The sequence below is a fragment of the Stegodyphus dumicola genome, chromosome 10 (assembly GCF_044657685.1).
Source record: "Stegodyphus dumicola isolate Sdum_Otavi_A_Nest chromosome 10, ASM4465768v1".
Taxonomy (NCBI): domain Eukaryota; kingdom Metazoa; phylum Arthropoda; class Arachnida; order Araneae; family Eresidae; genus Stegodyphus; species Stegodyphus dumicola.
In genome coordinates, this window is record NC_140777.1 from 18,751,628 (window position 1) to 18,769,157 (window position 17,530).

General features: G+C 33.3%; 1 long non-coding RNA gene across 1 annotated transcript in view; it reads right to left on the reverse strand.

Annotated features, from left to right (window-relative positions):
* Window positions 1-4,205: 4,205 nt before the first annotated feature.
* The window catches only part of LOC146994906 (uncharacterized), a 162,372-nt gene continuing 149,047 nt past the window's right edge, over window positions 4,206-17,530 (reverse strand). Inside the window, exon 3 of the long non-coding RNA XR_015043722.1 lies at window positions 4,206-4,284. This is a non-coding gene — a long non-coding RNA (uncharacterized LOC146994906). The remainder of the gene's footprint in view (window positions 4,285-17,530) is intronic.

Sequence of the window (17,530 nt, forward strand, 5' to 3'; positions counted from 1 at the left end):
AGAACAGGAGCATGTGGAATACCAAGTTGAATGCATTCTTCGCGGAGAACAACAACGAAAACGTAGAAAGGTAGATGATGACAGAGAAAGGAGAATTATGACTGTTGTGGACGATCGTGATAATCGACCTGTGATGGAATATCTTCGTGCTATCGCTCACAATGTGTCACTGTAAATATGTCGTTTGCATGTGTAAGTGATGTTTTCTTTTTCTTAATAAAAAGAATTTTATAAATCTTCATTTCAAATTTTAACGGTCATTTCAATTTGTTAAAAATTATTTTAAGTAATGACATAATTTTTATGATTTTTTGATTCAAACTTTTAATTAGTAATATGTAATAGTTAGTTAAAAATTGCATTTTATTAAGCTAAATTGAGTGTTTGTATTTAGATATTAACTTGTCGGGATTTTGGACAGTCGGGATTTCGACCCTGTCGGGATTCTGGACACTCCAGATTCTGACCCCGTCGGGATTGTGGCTTAATTGATCACCCGGACATGCTGCAATCTGCGCGACGTGTCCGCAGATTGCAGCATGTCCGGGTAAAAAAAAAAAAAAACTGGTGGTCTCACCTTTTAATCCTTATCGAAAGAATTCAAATATGATGTTCAAAAGGATTTATACTTCAAACACAAAATGCATCGGTAAATTTAAATTCATCCATGGTCTATATGATTAAATCGAAATCATCGATTTTAAATGTCTATAATTGCATATATGATAAAACTATGGACTAACATTTAAGTCTGTTTTCTTCTTAACAATAAGAGACGATTAGGCATTGTTTGCAAAAGATGAATAGCTTATTATGAGATGCCTGCAATTTGCTGGATAGGAAATAATTTGCTTTGTCATATAATTATCTAGATTTTTGAATACGCTGCTATCATTTCATCCCTCGATGTCTGAAAGAGCTCTTCTTAAGGACGGAAGAGTGTGGGAAAGAAATAAAGAGTGAACGTTTTTATTGATTTCAATAATATATAAAAAAAAAAAAATACGCAGGTTAGTCATAAAATATCCGTTATCTTCTACCTTGATTAGCTGTTGAGATACGATTACGATGGCCTAAGGTTTAATTTCCGTTTTATTATACACGACTTAACATAAACAATCGAGGCAGAAATTTCTGTGTATTTTAATTAAATTGAAAATGAAATCGTTTTCCAGGTATGTTTCATTCTTTCGAAAGTAATCTGTAACTTGTGTTTATTTGAGTCGAATTAAACTCTGTACCAGTGTCATATATTGCAAAAGGGTGTAAGGGATACCTAGAATTATATATAAAACTCTAAAAAAATTAAAATAAAAAAGTGAGTAGTGGAGCTGCTAACATTATCCTACAGTTTTAATATTTAATGGGTAAAGATTTGAATCTCATTAAACACGCAGTTTTTAATGGTTATTTTAGTTTATTATGACTAATCCCACTAGGGCTATCTGCCTAAGGGGACGGATTCCTTCGTGGAGGGCTTTTTAAGGGAAACTTGCTTGTACGCACGTTCAGATGGGAAAAACAATGATGTAACAAGCCCATTGCAGCCAGCCCGTTCGCTTGGATTCGAACCCAGGTCGGAACTACCAGTGTTCAGCGACTTTACCGCTAGGCCGCTGGTGGGCCTCTGCTTTTAAAGGAGCACACACAGTTAAAAATTGAGAAGAAAAGGTAAAAGTTTGGTTGGGAAGCGTGCCAGGAATCGGGATGTGCTATTCGTTCTAGAATAGAATCACTTTACTGAGTGAGCGAACGCCTGATTCTTTAACCTTTAACTACTGTAACTTAAATTGTCGCATAACTACTGTGAGCGGTCTCTTCTGCTAAAAACAAAATAAGATATTATTTTACTTTTCTTATTTGAATAAATGTTATTTAATTTCCTATATTTAACTTTTTCATAAAGATATAAAGCAATTTTTATACTTAAATCAGTTCATTAGAATAAAATATATACTATGATAATAATTCCTTCGATCACGTATCTGGATGGAAGAAGTAAATTTTAAAATTCAAATTTTTTATTTTACATTAAAACTTGCGATAAGAATACTTTAATAACACTATAGAAAATTAATTTTTATTCTAAAAATTATAATTCGAGCTGCATTTTACACATACTTTTCTACTACATTGTAGACACACTGGTTCTTTGCATTCTTTACATTTGTAAGCTGTTTTCCTTTTTTTTTTTTTTTTTTTTTTTTACTTGTTTTTTTTTTTTGCTCGATGGACAAATATAGCACTTTCTTTTTTTATCTAATTTATCGTCTTCGATCGCAATGTTTCCTTCATCATCATTTATTCCGAAAACTCTTCTTATTGTAAGTTTGAGTTCTTCAGGTAAAAATGATGAAGTTGTCCTCCGTTTTACACGAGACTGCATCGACTGAATTGCTAATCAAATCTTTTCGTTTCATTTTCGGAGCCAATGGGATAAGATTGAAATAGTACGAATGTATTTATTGCACATATATCCAAGTTTCTGAAGAATATTGCCATAGGCCAACGTCGGGTTCTACGAGCAGCTGTATATATTGAACGAAGAATAATATTGTGATTACGAGTTCGAACACCCTTGTTGGGCACTTGAATAGACTATTTGAATTAATTTTTTTCCAATAAAAAATCTCTTGCAGAAGGAGAACATGGATTTTCATTTTCATCGGCAGATATTTCTGAATTTGTGTCGTGGTCGCTCTCTATAATTTCATCATGGGCACTTTCATCATAGAACTCTAAATTAGACCAATTTCGAAATATTTACTGAAATTGTTCTTGGGTAAGATATATAGAACGTTTCCTGCACGCATTTGAAGCAATTTCAAGAATATTTATAAAAAAGCGAAATATGTAACAACAACGAAAAGTGAACTTTAGCGGCCGAAATTTGAATCGTATCTGCTGTGATCGGTCCCACAGACCGCTGAGGGGAGAAAATTTAAAAAAAAATAAAAGAATAAATAGAGCTAGCCAAACGCAACTTGGTATGTGACCTTGGAGAACTGTTTTAGGAAGGTACTAAGGATGGCAATACCCATTAATTATTCTAAGAGGTGGAAGCATTTAATGAAAAATGTCGCGCGGTCTGACAGACCGCTCACAGCAGTTAAAGGTTAATAAAGGGGTTTCGAACCCTATGCCCGCGGGCACCATGTCGCCCGCCGCTGTGCGGGCGACATCAACGTCATTTAACGTGTGCATTTAACGTGTCTCATTTAACGTGTGCCCGCCGCTGTGCGATCACAATAAAAATGTTTTAGTTTTCAATAAAATTCTGTGTGAAAGTTTTCTCATTTTCAATGAAATAGAAATTTCGTCCGACACATATACCAGCACAAAGCGAAATGCGACCGATTTCTTTTTTGATGTGCGTGTGTTATTAACTCTGTCCAACTATAAATTCACCTTGAAAAAGTAAATGGTGCCCGCCATCCAATCTACATTCTAGAATGTGCTCTTAGGGACAAAAAAATTTGGGAACTCCTGCTTTAATTAATTATTTAATGATCGCTGATCATCGCGCAGTTGAAATACCGACTTTTTCCCGGAGTTTTGCTTGAACCATAGCAAGATAAAGAAAGATCTGTGAGGACGGAAGCATGCAGATATAATGAGAATTTTTTATTATTTTAATTCCTTTAAAAATAAAGCACGGCGATAATATTTGGTGGCAACAATTTGAAAAGTGATTCGTCGTTTATAGTGGAAGACGCAAAATCTTCCTTCGAGGCCATCCTTTTCGAGCTAACAATTTTAATATAAGTTTAGAAATTTTTATTTACAAGTCACATTTGGTGTTCAGCGCTGAATTTAATTTTGTTTGTATTGAATTTAAGCTTTGTATTTCAGTCTACTAGCTTAATTACTTCCGTCTCCTCTTTTCAAAGGTATCAGTGTTTTCGGATTCCGAGAGAGATGTTCTGTGACCTATTTTATACTCCACCCGGAGTTTAATGATCTCTACGATGTCGTCATAAAGTAATTAAAAATAGAAGTACTTATTTATGCAGATCAGGCAGGATCATCATTTCTGCTTTTGCAGCTGAAATTCTATATACAACGCAACCGACGTCACACTAATGCCATTGCAACCGAATAGAGTTTCTTTCTAATGTTTTTAAATGCGATAGAACCAATTTTAACCGGAACAATGGCATTGTGTCGGTTCCGGATAACTGAAAATGTATATTTGTAGAACTTACTTGCTCGTGTGTCTTGATGCCAACTGTAGAAACTGCGGCATACTAATTCCGTTGGTGGAGGTTTGCTCTTTCAGCCAAACTAAAATAAAAAATCTGATGTGTACACCACATGACTTCCTTGTACGGAATATTAAATTATACGCATTTTTTCTTGTATTTCATTTAAACTTATCAGATTGAATTAAACCTACTTCGCCGAAAGCGCATAAACCACAATAGAATAAATGTATTCTTTCAAATTCACTTTGTTTACCATATCGACACTCTGACGCTAGGTTTACTTAACAGTATTATATTTCGTTCATATTATAAGTCAGAATGCGCAAAATTTATATCATTTAAAGAATTATCTAATCGTTGCCACATGTTCTATTCAAATACTATAATAAAGCTAGAACTATGTATAAAAGAAATTAAGCAAACAAAATAAAAAAGAAACAGTGTTTCACAGACGATTGAGTATTTCTCATTCAATTCATTCAGTTTTCACTTCTCGAAAAGGCAAAAATACATAAAAACTCAAAATATTTGTATTAAACATTAAATCTTAAACGCTTATTTCCTCGAAAAAATTCCAGAAAGGATTAAGCATGATTTAAATAATAAATGAAGGCGTTATCTCTGTTGTTGCGAAGCTAAGTTTCTCTAGATTGGCAACAAATCCGTTACTCAGCTGTTTCAAATGTAAACAGGAGCAATGACAGCCATCAAATTAGGCTTGGCGGTACTTAAACAATTTTATAATTGTTGATAATTCTCAAAATATTGTATACAGATTTACTAAAGGCATCAAACCCTTAACCGGATGATAAAAACAACATAATTCAATCATTTTTAAAGCAAAAAATGTACAATTTACATACGAAACTGAGATCACTGAGCCCGGTAACAGAGTGGAGATATTTATAAATATATTTATATACGCTTGGCGTGGCCGATTGAAACCAAAATACGAGGTGCACATCAACATGTTATAGTAGTCTTATGTACAAAATTTTAACGTTCTGAGGTTACCCGTTTTTTGAGTTATGCGAGATACGTACGTACATACGTTCGTACAGACGCCACGAAAAATTCTCTTCCGAATTCATTTTAATGCAGTTTTTTAGTTTTTTTGGAGGAAAAGATTCTTTTATTCTGTCCTTATGTACAGATATCACGCAAAAACATCGTTAAATTGCATTCGAAAGCGGTCAAAGTGGATATTTTCGTTGAAATACTATGCTGCCTGAAGCTTTTCGCGATTACAGTACTTCCTTTTTACTTCGTACAAGGAAGTAATAATACGGAAAATCGGACAGGTTATTTAAAATTAAAACACATTACACGATTTTAGATTTCAGAATCACAAAATTAAGCACCATTTTAAATTTACAGTATTTATTATCACATCAAAATTACGAATTTCTTAGTGTCATTTCTTAGTATATAACTTCGTCTGTCTCTTTCTGTGTCCTCGCAAAATTGTCGCCGTTCTTTGAGAAATTCGCTGTGTATTCAATACCAGTGCAGAATTTACATATAAGCTCCACAAGTTATAGCTTAGGGTGCCCGCTTTCTTGGTGGACCTCAAAAAACCCTCTAGGTTCCGAGAATCATATTTGGCACTGACATATAACATCTATGTCAGTGCCAAATATGTCATTATAAACGGCCCCATATCTCAAATAGCTGAGGACCTTCTCATGTCTAAATCCGGCCCTGTTCAATACAGCTTCATGGCATCATGTATGGACACAGAGGAACAAGATTGCAACTCTTCGTCAGCTTCCTTCCGAGTATTTTCCTTGCTGTACGTGTCGTCTATAGTTCCATCCCCCTCCTCTTCACCATCTTCCTTCTTTCCCAGTACATGGCCGCTTATTTCGTCGTCATTTTGAGAGACTGCCACGGGAACAAAAATGTTTACATTCATCCACGCTTGCACCTTCTCTTCAATAACACGAATCAACTCGGAACATATAAGTGAATCCAAGACGTCTGACACGGGTGCTAGACTTGTTTTAAAATCTATAGAATTTTTCTCTTTAGATTCGTCATCTATGTACACTCTGCATAAAGAAAAATGAGACAATTCTTTATCTCCCGTTCTACTGAGCCGATAGATGAAATTTAATTTTCGTTTTTCGTGTCAAGCGCGACTTAAGATAAGATATATATTAGATTTATATGTAGCATTCCTCTAGCATAGGTGTTTTAACACAAAATTGCACTTTTTTCTGAAAAGGTATGCCGATTTTGTTTTCATACTTCGATTTTACGACTCAAACTATGCCCAAATATTAAATTTTGTAAAATTTCGTGAGGAACTTACCGAGAAATTTAAAAATTTATCTCGGTGTAGTTTTTTTCAATTTGCGCCAAGAATAATTCATTTGGCGAAATTCTTAATTTATGGTAACCTATTTTCCTTTCCCTTTCGTTGTGCATGAGCGGAAAAAAAGGTGCATCGTTCATTCTTTCAAATAATTTCAACAAAACACGTAAGCCACTGTTTTAGTTATTATCGCTTATAACAAATATTATAGGTTATACTAAAAATTATAGGTCATAATTTAAAAATTCGTCCACTTTTGTGTCAGAGTACCTATGTTAGAACAATGCTATACAGAAATGTACTATATATCCTAAGTCGCGATTTCGAGACATGAAAAACGCAAGTTAAATTTTGTCAATCGACCCAGTAGAGAGAGATAGAACTCAGTAGGAAGATATAGAACTGCCCCCCCTCCTTTTTCTTTTCTTAAGGTGTACATGATCATAGACCACAATTTACACCCACAGCCGATATAAAGTAATGTTCTTTATTTCTTTCCAGGAAACAGACAAAGTAAATATGGCGTCCTTCACAGGGAATTATTTCCAAATATCGTAGACCAAAGATGGGCAAACTACAGCCCGCGCCGGAAGGTTCTATCCGGCTCTTGGATAGAATTTTAATTTGCCGATCCGAGGCAAATTAAAAGAAATATATATTTATATATTATATATCCATCTCGTTTTCTACTTTGTTTAAATATTATTTTTCCTTCCTTTTTTTCAAAGGACTGATGATCTTTTTACTTTCTCTATTTTTGTTCTACAAAACATAAATTGACAGAAATAGCAAGCACAGACAGCTTTCAATCGGTAAAGTGTTAACAGCAGGAGTTCTTTGTTAGTTATAGCTGTAGATTGGCGCCAACAAGCGTTATCTCTTTCTCGGGGAGCAGACATATGGGAATCCAATTATAGGTGAATTAGACATCATAGAAAAAACTTAATTATCTAAACTTAAAGTTTAATAAAATTTAATCTGTTTGCTGGGCAGCTAGCTACTAGTTTCATTTCCCGAGGTTAAATTCAATACCCTCAGTAAATGAAGAGAAGCTTTTAAGAATGACGATGGCTTAAAAAAACTGCATTTGGAGTTAGAACGAAGATTTCAAAATTTCAGTGCCATTCAAACAGAATTGGATTTTTTTACCATGCCTTTCAAGGTAAATTGTGAAGCAGTGAGGTCAGTCACACTTGCAGCTTGAATTAATTGAGTTGCAATCTAACAATCATCTCAAGCAGCTAAATATGCCAAAGTTAGAGTTTTACAAATCATTATCGAAAGTAAATTTCCCAAATTTAATATCTCACGCCCAGAAAATGTGCTATGTTTACTTCATCTTAAATATGTGAACAAGTGTTTTCAACCGTAAATCTTAGAAAGAATTATTTCAGAAGTAGACTGACAGGTGAGCATTTATCCTCGTTCCTTAGAATCAGTACATCTCACTTCGAACCTCAATATAAGGAACTTTTAAAAATGAAATCGCAATTTCATTTAGCTCATTAACATAGTTCAATTGTAATACTTGATTTAATTGACTTGATTTGACTTGTATTTAAAATTTTAGAAAAATTTATCTTGGCCCGCCAAACTTTTTTTTTTTTTTTTTCGATCCCATCCCTTTCGTAGACACTACTTACAAAATTCACACGTAGACGCATAAAAAAGAATCGTAGTTTATCTTTATATTCTGGATAATTCCTTGATTCATTAGTTGTATAAGGCTTGATTAACCGAATGATAACATTGGACAATGAGAAAAAATGTCTTTCAAAATAGCAATGGGATTCAACTAATTCGATATGAATAAAACTAGAAACATATTAATTGAAATTTTCATAGAATTTTAATTAGGAAAATTAAAAAAAAATTAGGTACTTACGTGTTAGCGCAACCACCCTGGTGAAGTTTGGCGATTTTTTACAGAAGCAAAGGTCATTTGGTGAATTTTCGGATTGCAACTCACAATAGATATGGTTACCCAAAGAACTGTTACGCGCATGGTTGCCAGAATTTGGCAGCTTCTGAAAATTTGGCGACTTCTACTAAGGCGGTTGCGATAATACGTAAGTACCATTTATTTATGACCTGTTCATAATGTCTTCAAAGCAAAAGTTCACTTATGAACTGTTTCATAATATTCCTGGCTCCAAAATATTCAAAGCTATTAATAGAATTGCATTGACAGAAGTACCCGTTATTATCTCTATAAATTTTTTAAGGATGACCCACGCTTTTATTCATGAAAAAAAAAAATTGCAGATAAATTTTGTAAAGAGAATTTTTTAATCCCTTGTTCCCATGAAACTCTATGACAAATTATTTTATAAATTTGATATTAAAAACGTATTTTACAAAATATGTATATATAAATAATTTATTTACTAAGTAATATGAATATATTATTTCCTAATAGTATTTTTAAAGGTAAATTGAATTTGAATCAGGAAATATAGAAATGGAAACTTTTAAGTTGAAAGTTAATAAACTAAGTAATTATCGTCACTGATCGGAAATTGGTTGACTTTTCAAGGGGGAAAAAACCAACTTTCGTTCAATTAACAATAATTAATAAATGCGAAGGTGTTTCGTCTTTTAGTCTAGGAAGAAGTATGGTGCCAAACTGTCAATTTGAGTTTAAGTCAAACTTGTGAGTTGAGTTTTAATTCAAATTAGTGAAATTAAGGTGAGATGAATTAAAGTGAAGTACTATAAAGAATTCATTATGAATGTAGCAATTCCGCAAATTTAATGAATTTTTTAGAAAGCTTAGAAATAAAATTTCTTAGCTAATTTATATAGAGAGAGATGTGTGTGTAAGATATAATAAAATACAATGGCTTCGCTAAGAAATGATTAGCAACCTTAAAATTGACTATTCTAAATTTGGTGCTCTTTCCATAAATTCATCTGTTCTTCTAAATTCGAGATGTTTCCAAATTGCATGACACTGCTTGAAAAAAGGAAGTAAAATCTAAAATTACCCAATCATGACAGATTTAAATGTGCGTCTAATTAGTATAAATACTGCTTCGCAAGTAACTACGTCATTCCTTTTCCTAACTTCTGCCATGCAATCATCTCTACGCTGCTATGCCCTCCGTTGTTCATTATCTAAGATGACGTAACGCGTGTATAAAAATTATTGTATTTGCTTATGATCAGAAAGTATATTTTCCGCAAAGAAATGACGTCGAAGTCCCTAAAAATAAAGACGGTGATTCGCTGAAATGAGTTTTGTCAACGTCTTCTTCCTGCCTTTTCCACTCAGCCATCACGACTACGCAGTAAATTATCACAATACATGAATCGATTTTTGGAATTATCTTAAAATTTTTAAAAGTTTGTTACGACAGGATTTGAATGCTTTACGTATCGCGGGACAGAAACTTTTTTTTTTTTTTTTTTTTTTTTTTTTTTGTTTATTTTGTTAAACATTTTATTTTATTTTATTGCATTTCCTAGCGCACTTTCTCTTTTTACTTCCTTGTACGGAGTAAAAAGGAATTATTGTAATCGGGAAAAGTTTCAGGCAGCATATTTCAACGAAAATATCCATTTTGACTGCTATCGAATGCAATTTAACGATGTTTTTGCGTGATATCTGTATGTAAGGACAGAATAAAAGACTCTTTTCCTTCAAAAAAATTATAAAACTGCTTTAAAATTAATTCTGAAGAGAATTTTTCGTGACGTCTGTACGAACGTATGTACGTACGTGCGTACGTACGTATCTCGCATAACTCATAAACGAGTAGCCTCAGAACGTTGAAATGTTGTATATAGGACTGCTATAACATGTAGATATGCACCTCGTATTTTCGTTGCAATCGGCCGCACCAAACGAATATAAATATCTTTATATATATATCCACTCTGTTACCCTGATCAGTGATTTCAGTTTCTTTACTCTTATATGTTTGTAAATTGTACATTTTTTGCTTTAAAAATGATTGAATTATGTTGTTTTTATCTTCCGGTTAAGGTTTTTATGCCTTTAGTAAATCTGTATGCAATATTTTTAGAATTATCAACAATTTTAAAGTTGTTTAAGTGCCGCTAAGCCTTTTTTTTTATGGCGGCCATTGCTTGTTTACATTTGAAACAGCAGACTAGTGGATTTGTTGCCAATCTAGAGAAACTTAGCTTCGCAACAACAAAGATAACGCCTTCATTTATTATTGCCAACTAAAACATGCTTAATCCTTTCTGGAATTTTTTAGAGGAAATAAGTGTTTAAGATTTACTTCGTAATTTTTAATATAGATATCTTGAGGTATTATGTATTTTTGCCTTCTCGCGAAGTGAGAACTGAATTAATTAAATGAGAAACACTCAATCGTCTGTGAAAAACTGTTTCTTTTTTGTTTTATTTGCTTAATTTCTTTTATACATCGTTCTAGCTTTATTATAGTATTTGAATAGAACATGTGGCAACGATTAGATAATTCTTTAAATGATATACATTTTGTGCATTCTGAGTTATAATACGAATGAAATATAATACTGTTAAATAAACCTAGCGCCAGAGTGTCGCTATGGTAAACAAATTGAATTTTAAAGAATGCATTTATTCTATTGTGGTTTATGCGCTGTCGGCGAAGTAGGTTTAATTCAATCTAATAAGTTTAAATAAAATGCAAGAAAAAATGCGTATAATTTAATATTCCGTACAAGGAAGTCATGTGGTGTACACATCAGATTTTTTTGCACTAATTTTATCATCGAAAATCGGAAGGGAAAACTAGGCAAATCATTTAATTTCTGAAAAGCGCGGTTACAGTAAGAAAACATAACAAATGTAAAGTAGTCATGGATAAATTACATTAGAGGTAACTATCACAGGAGTATTTCTTTAAAGGAAATCTACTTTCCAGTAAGAATGCATAGTAATATTACCATTACAATATCTAATAAAATATTTATCTCCCTTTCTACTTATCTACACATCTCTAGACTTTATCTTAAAAATATATCAGTCCAATTGAGATCATGGCAACATTTTACCATGTCTCACCCACATGGATTTGAATTACTTTACTTCCACTGCGACGTGCACAACAATAATTCAAACTGATGTGGCGCTTTTAGGAAGACTCAAATTTCTAGAAATTATTTGGAATATTTATAAGACTATTTCACAGACTAATCATTGTAACATCCCAGCCTTAGTACATAATATTAAAATAAATTACTATTCCTCGAAATGATTTGGAATAAAAAATTCAATATAAATGTCATAATGAAATATTGCAAACAGGCTATATCTGTAACTGAATATCGACCTTTCTTACTGCTGTCTCTTCTACCTCTTAAGCCTCAAATCATTCATAAATAATAAGAGTTGAAGTGAATAGGCAACTGACTCGATGAAATTGATAGACTGACTATTCGAGTTTGCTTCTCTGTGATGGGTCGGTTCTCATATCAAGCTCGGATAAATTGCATAAGTTAGGAGGGAGAAGTTGGGCGTCACCTTTGCAAGTAGTTTGCGAGGTTTTGTTTTTGTTAGTTAGATGAAAACAACGACCACGTGCACGAATCCATTTTAAAAATAACAGAAGCACATTCTATGAACGGCCGCCGAGACGGTACAGTGATTAGGGGAGTTGAAATGCTGGGAACAAAATTTATCAACGATTGAAGAAACATCCAGCTTGCCGCTTATTATTTTCTGAAGGCCCCCAGATGCTTTCCACCTACGCATTGCTCCGTCAACGGTCCTCTCTGATAATCGGAGCGTAATTTGTATGACAGCCTGAGTAATCTCGAGAGTCATAAAATACGGGCTTGAATGAGCCAGCTGTCGCTTCTATCTGGGCCTTTTAACCGCTCTCCGGTCGCAGTTAATGCAAGAAGGGACCGTGAGTCACGTTCGCCGAGAGTAAACATAAACGGCAATGTAAAAATAGACCACGCGTTACATATTTCCTGAGTGGTCAAGAAGTTTCATAGCAGCTGGCTCACGAGCCTGGATTTAAAACAAAAGCTCCTGAAAGTAAAGTGATCAGATGTTTCCGGAGTCCGTCCGCCAATCAAAATTTGGGGCCTTTTTGGGACGGATGAATATCGATGCGATGGCATAGCTGTCGACATACTTTTATGGACGACATTTATTGCTAGAAATTTTATTTTGCAGGGGTTAGTCAGCTAGATCGTCGAGGCAGGTGACGAATGATTAGATTCTAACTTCCCTTACGGAGTTAATTGTGAAGAAATCACTTTGTGATTTCAACAGATATATATTTATCTTACGTATTTTTATTCCGTTGAAACTTTCGAATGCAAATTACGAACATAATTAAATTAGGATCATACGAAAGAATTCCTCGATAAGAAAGAATTATCTCAGATTTTTATTTCCGTTATTGATAGCGAAACCGAAACAGAAACATACAAGGGCGCTTCTTCTGGACTTCTGCAGTTTTTTTCTAAAATACGATCTCCAAAACAAATTTAGAATAATCTAACACTATTACGAACAATCCTATTTCCTCTCGTTCTTAATAAGTGTTGCAAGTCGTAAGGATTTTTTTCTAAATAAAAATCGTTTAAGAACTACAAATCCATATTCTGCAGTAAGAAATATTTGTGTATTGTTTACATAACCGCTACTGGTACAATCTAGTATACCTCTATGTTATGCTGGATGGTTTTGCGAAAAAAAAATTCTGATGTGTACACCGCATGACTTCCTTGCACGGATTATTAAATTACGCGCACATTTCATTTAAACGTATTGAATTGAATTAAATCTACTTCGTCTAATAGCGCATAAGCCACAATAGAATAAATGCACTCTTTAAATTTCACTATATTTGTTTACCATAGCGACACTCTGGCGCTAGGTTTACTTAACAGCGTTACATCTCATTCATTTTATAACTCAGAATACGCAAAAATTATATCATCTGAAGAATTATCTAATCGTTGCCACATGTTCTATTCAAATACTATAATAAATCTAAAACGATGTATAAAAGAAATTAGGCAAATAAGAAAGAAGCAGTTGTTGCGAAGCTTAGTTTTTTTAGATTAGCAACAAATTCACTATTCTAAGTTTCAAATGTAAAGAAATATGGCTGCTATGGTAAAATTTAGACTTAGCCGCCCATAAACGACTTCTAAATTGTTGATAATTCTACAAATACTGTATACAGGTTAGCTAAAGGTATAAAAACCTTAACCGGAAGATAAGAACAACATAATTCAATCATTTTTAAAGCAATATCTGCACTATTTACCAACATATAAGAATAAAAAAAACTGAGCCAAACTGAGTGGGTATATGTGTATATATATATTTATTTAACTTTTGGTGCGGCCGATTGCCACCAAAAAGGGAGGTGCATAGCTCCTATATACAAAATTTCAACGTTCTGAGGCTACACGTTTTCCAGTTATGCGAGATAAATACATACATACATACATGCGCACGTACGTACAAACAGACGCCAGGAAAAAAAATTTCTTCTGAATCCATTTTAAATCAGTTTTATAATTTTTTTGGGGGGGAAAGATTCCTTTATTCTATCCATACGTACAAATGTCACGCAAAAACATCGTTAAATTGCATTTGATAGCGGTCAAAATGGATATTTTCGTTGAAATATGGTGTCTGGAATATTTTGTGATTACAATACTTCCTTTCCTTCCCACAGAGAAGTAAAGAAATAAACAGTGAAATAATAACATAATTTTAAAATGTTAAGGTTTTCTTCATAAATAAACATAAGAGTTTTAATTTATAACCCTACACGCAGTTTCGACATTTTTTGTAGCACTTCCCAAGCAAGACAAAACTCCAGATTAAATAATAACAGTTTATTCTCTTTCTGTTATTTATTAAATTTTTTATTCTACATATAAATTAAAATACGTACGTTTGTATGTAAATAAATTTAAAATAATGTAAATATTATAAATAATCGTATGTAAATATTTATATTAATATGTGTTTGTATGTAAATATTATAAATAATTATATAAAATTTTCATAATACCCGTGCACTGAAACAAAATACTAATAAATAAATAAATAAAAATTTGGAAGCTTTCAGATTTTATATTACGCAAAAAAGGTTTTTTTTAACGTTTTGTGCGTTATCTTTATTTATTAAATATTCTGCTCTTCGCACTTAAACCACATAAAATTCAATTCAACAGCAATGTCACAAAATATCAGAAAACAGCAAAACAGCATATCCTTAGAATTTCCAATACACAGTCTCGCGCGCTTGAGATAAAAATGTTTTTTTTTTTTCGTACAGTGTTGCCATTGCTCACTTTGAAATCGTAGAATTTGTTAATCAAAAATTTGTTAAATTTTTACGTAATTTCAAATAGATAATAAAAAAATTCGAAATTCAAAATTCGGGCTTCGAAGTGACTATGTTCGGTTGGAGAACTACGTTATTCAAAATCGGATGGCTCTAGGTACCGTTGTTTTTTCACAGTGCGAGAAACATTCATGCATTCCTGAAAATTCTTCATTATTTAGTTTCTTTAAATGTAACGCATGGCGATAATATTTGGTGGTAACAATTTGAAAACCGAATCAACGCAGAAAATGAAACGGCGCAAAAATGTCGTTTGACACTAATAGCCCTTTGGGTCTAACGCCCCTTTGGGCTAAAAATGATCTTCATCGGGGATTGTAGATGATCTTCGTTCAATCGCCTTCTTTTCTTTCGAATTCTAAACAGTGATAAAAAGCTTGTTTACATATCTATGTGTATTCCCAAACAAAGCGATTATTCTAAATGCAAAACACTGGTAACTGAAGTTATTTATTATTTTGACAAGTACGAATAGAAGAAATTTAGATCTGTATCTTGAAATCTTTGAGTAAGTTTTATATCATATTATAAATTAATTAGCTCCATTTAATAGATATTACGATGCGTTATTCACGTTCGTTTCAAGTGATAACGAAAATGATGTAAACTGCGATTTCAATTAATCAAAAATCTTAAAATCTTGCATCTTATTTGCAACTAATACACAATTGTTGCGGGCCGGTTAAATTGCTTCAGGTACCGCCAGCCTAACACCACTGCACTAGATCCTTAGACACAATTCCTTAGCCAAAGTGGCTGTGCCGTACGGATTGCGTCTTCCAACTTCAGATCAGGTCCCGAAATATTTCGAATTTTGTGAACGTAACTGACACGAAGTTTGTTATGGCCTCTCTTAGTCGTCGCACATACGTTTTGGCGGATCAGAAATACATTCAATGATTAAAAATCTTCCTTTCTAGATACATGTTTAGAGAAATCCGAAAGGTCACACGCACACATATTCCCCCCCTCAAAAAAATAAATAAATAAAATAAAAAACAAAATCTGAAATGTTTCAGATTTTAAATTACGTCCAAAGGGGCGTTTTTTAACATTTTGTGTGTTACCTTTCTTTATTAAATATCATGTTCCTCGCACTTAAACCATAAGATCCAGTGCAACAGCAATATTGCAAAATAGTTTTAAAACGAGCATATCTTTAGAATTTCCGATACAGAGACTCACGCGCTGGAGATAAAAATGTTTTTTCTGCACAACGTTGCCATTGCTCGCTTTGAAATCCTTGAGTTTGTTAATCAAAAATTCGTCAAAGTTTTAAAAAATAGGAAATCGATCCTAAAACAAATTTCAAATTTCAAATTGGGTCTTCCACATGCTCATATTCGTTGGAGGATTACGTTATTCAAAATTCGATGACTCTATGTACCGTTGTTTTATCACAATACGAGAAATATACATACATTTATGCAGATTTTTCATTATTTAATTTCTTCAAATATAATGCAGGACTCTAACATTTTGTGGCAACAGTTTGAAAAGTGAACCGACATTTATGAGTCCGACGCAAAATGCCAAAACGAAACTAATAGTCCTTCGGGATTCAAATCCCTTTGGACTAAAAAAAAAAAGGAAAAGAAAAGAGAAAAGAGAGAAAAGAAGAAAGAAAGAAAAAAGACCTATGAAAGAAGAATTTTTGAGTTTTTTATTCCACAGTTTCTCTTGAACTTCGGTAATGAACGGTGAAATTAAAAACCTACTCAAGACTTTTTTGCTGCCTAGACGGTAGAGTGGTTAGGGGATTAAACCGCTGAGTTGGCTTCCGACCCAGGTATAGAAATATCCATGCAGACTTGGTTACCAACTCAGCGGGAGTGAACCACTTGCTGCCAGGCCGCAGCCCTGGGCAGCCCCGGCTGAGCAGACGACATTTATAAAATGCAAAAAAATAAATATACATATGCATACAAAGCACTTGAAGAAGAGTACAATCAAAATATATGTACTATATACATATAAATATCAACTCAGATACAGATATTCCGAAACAAATAAAAGTATACATACTCTCACTCATATTCATATATACATCTATAATATATACGTTAGCATGATAGTTAAAGTTTGCAAGAAGCATGCCATTGAGGTACGCGTGATCCTTAGTATAAATTAGGTACCATTAATAAAAGATATAAACATGTAACAGATATAGTACATAGCATTCAGATACAGTACAAACTTTATGTATGAAAACCTGGCACAGTATAAATACAAAATTACATATTGAACATACATATCACATGCTCTGTTGCTGACATATATTGAACCAGCTTAAATAATTCTAACGTGCATACTGCTATGCTTTGCAGAGCAAGTAATCTGTCTTCAAGTTAATAAATGTCTCAGTTCAAGAAGAATTAATGCCATACTGAAGGTGTGATGTCTATTTCTAAGAGAACTGTGCTTAGAAATGGCATTGTTAGAACGTAATGTGTGTTAGACACGACTCAAGTTTGTACTTTATAGCTATGTTCCAAAGTCAGAAGAGTAATTGTTAGTACAGTAGTCAATTATTGCTTTCAGTTTCCGCTGGGCAACTCAGTTACTTTGTAGATTCTGGAACCAATTCGGCCAGAACCTACTGCAGTACCAAAGGGCCCGGATTCGAATCTCGGAGAACGCATGAATGTTTGTAAATGTATAATGCT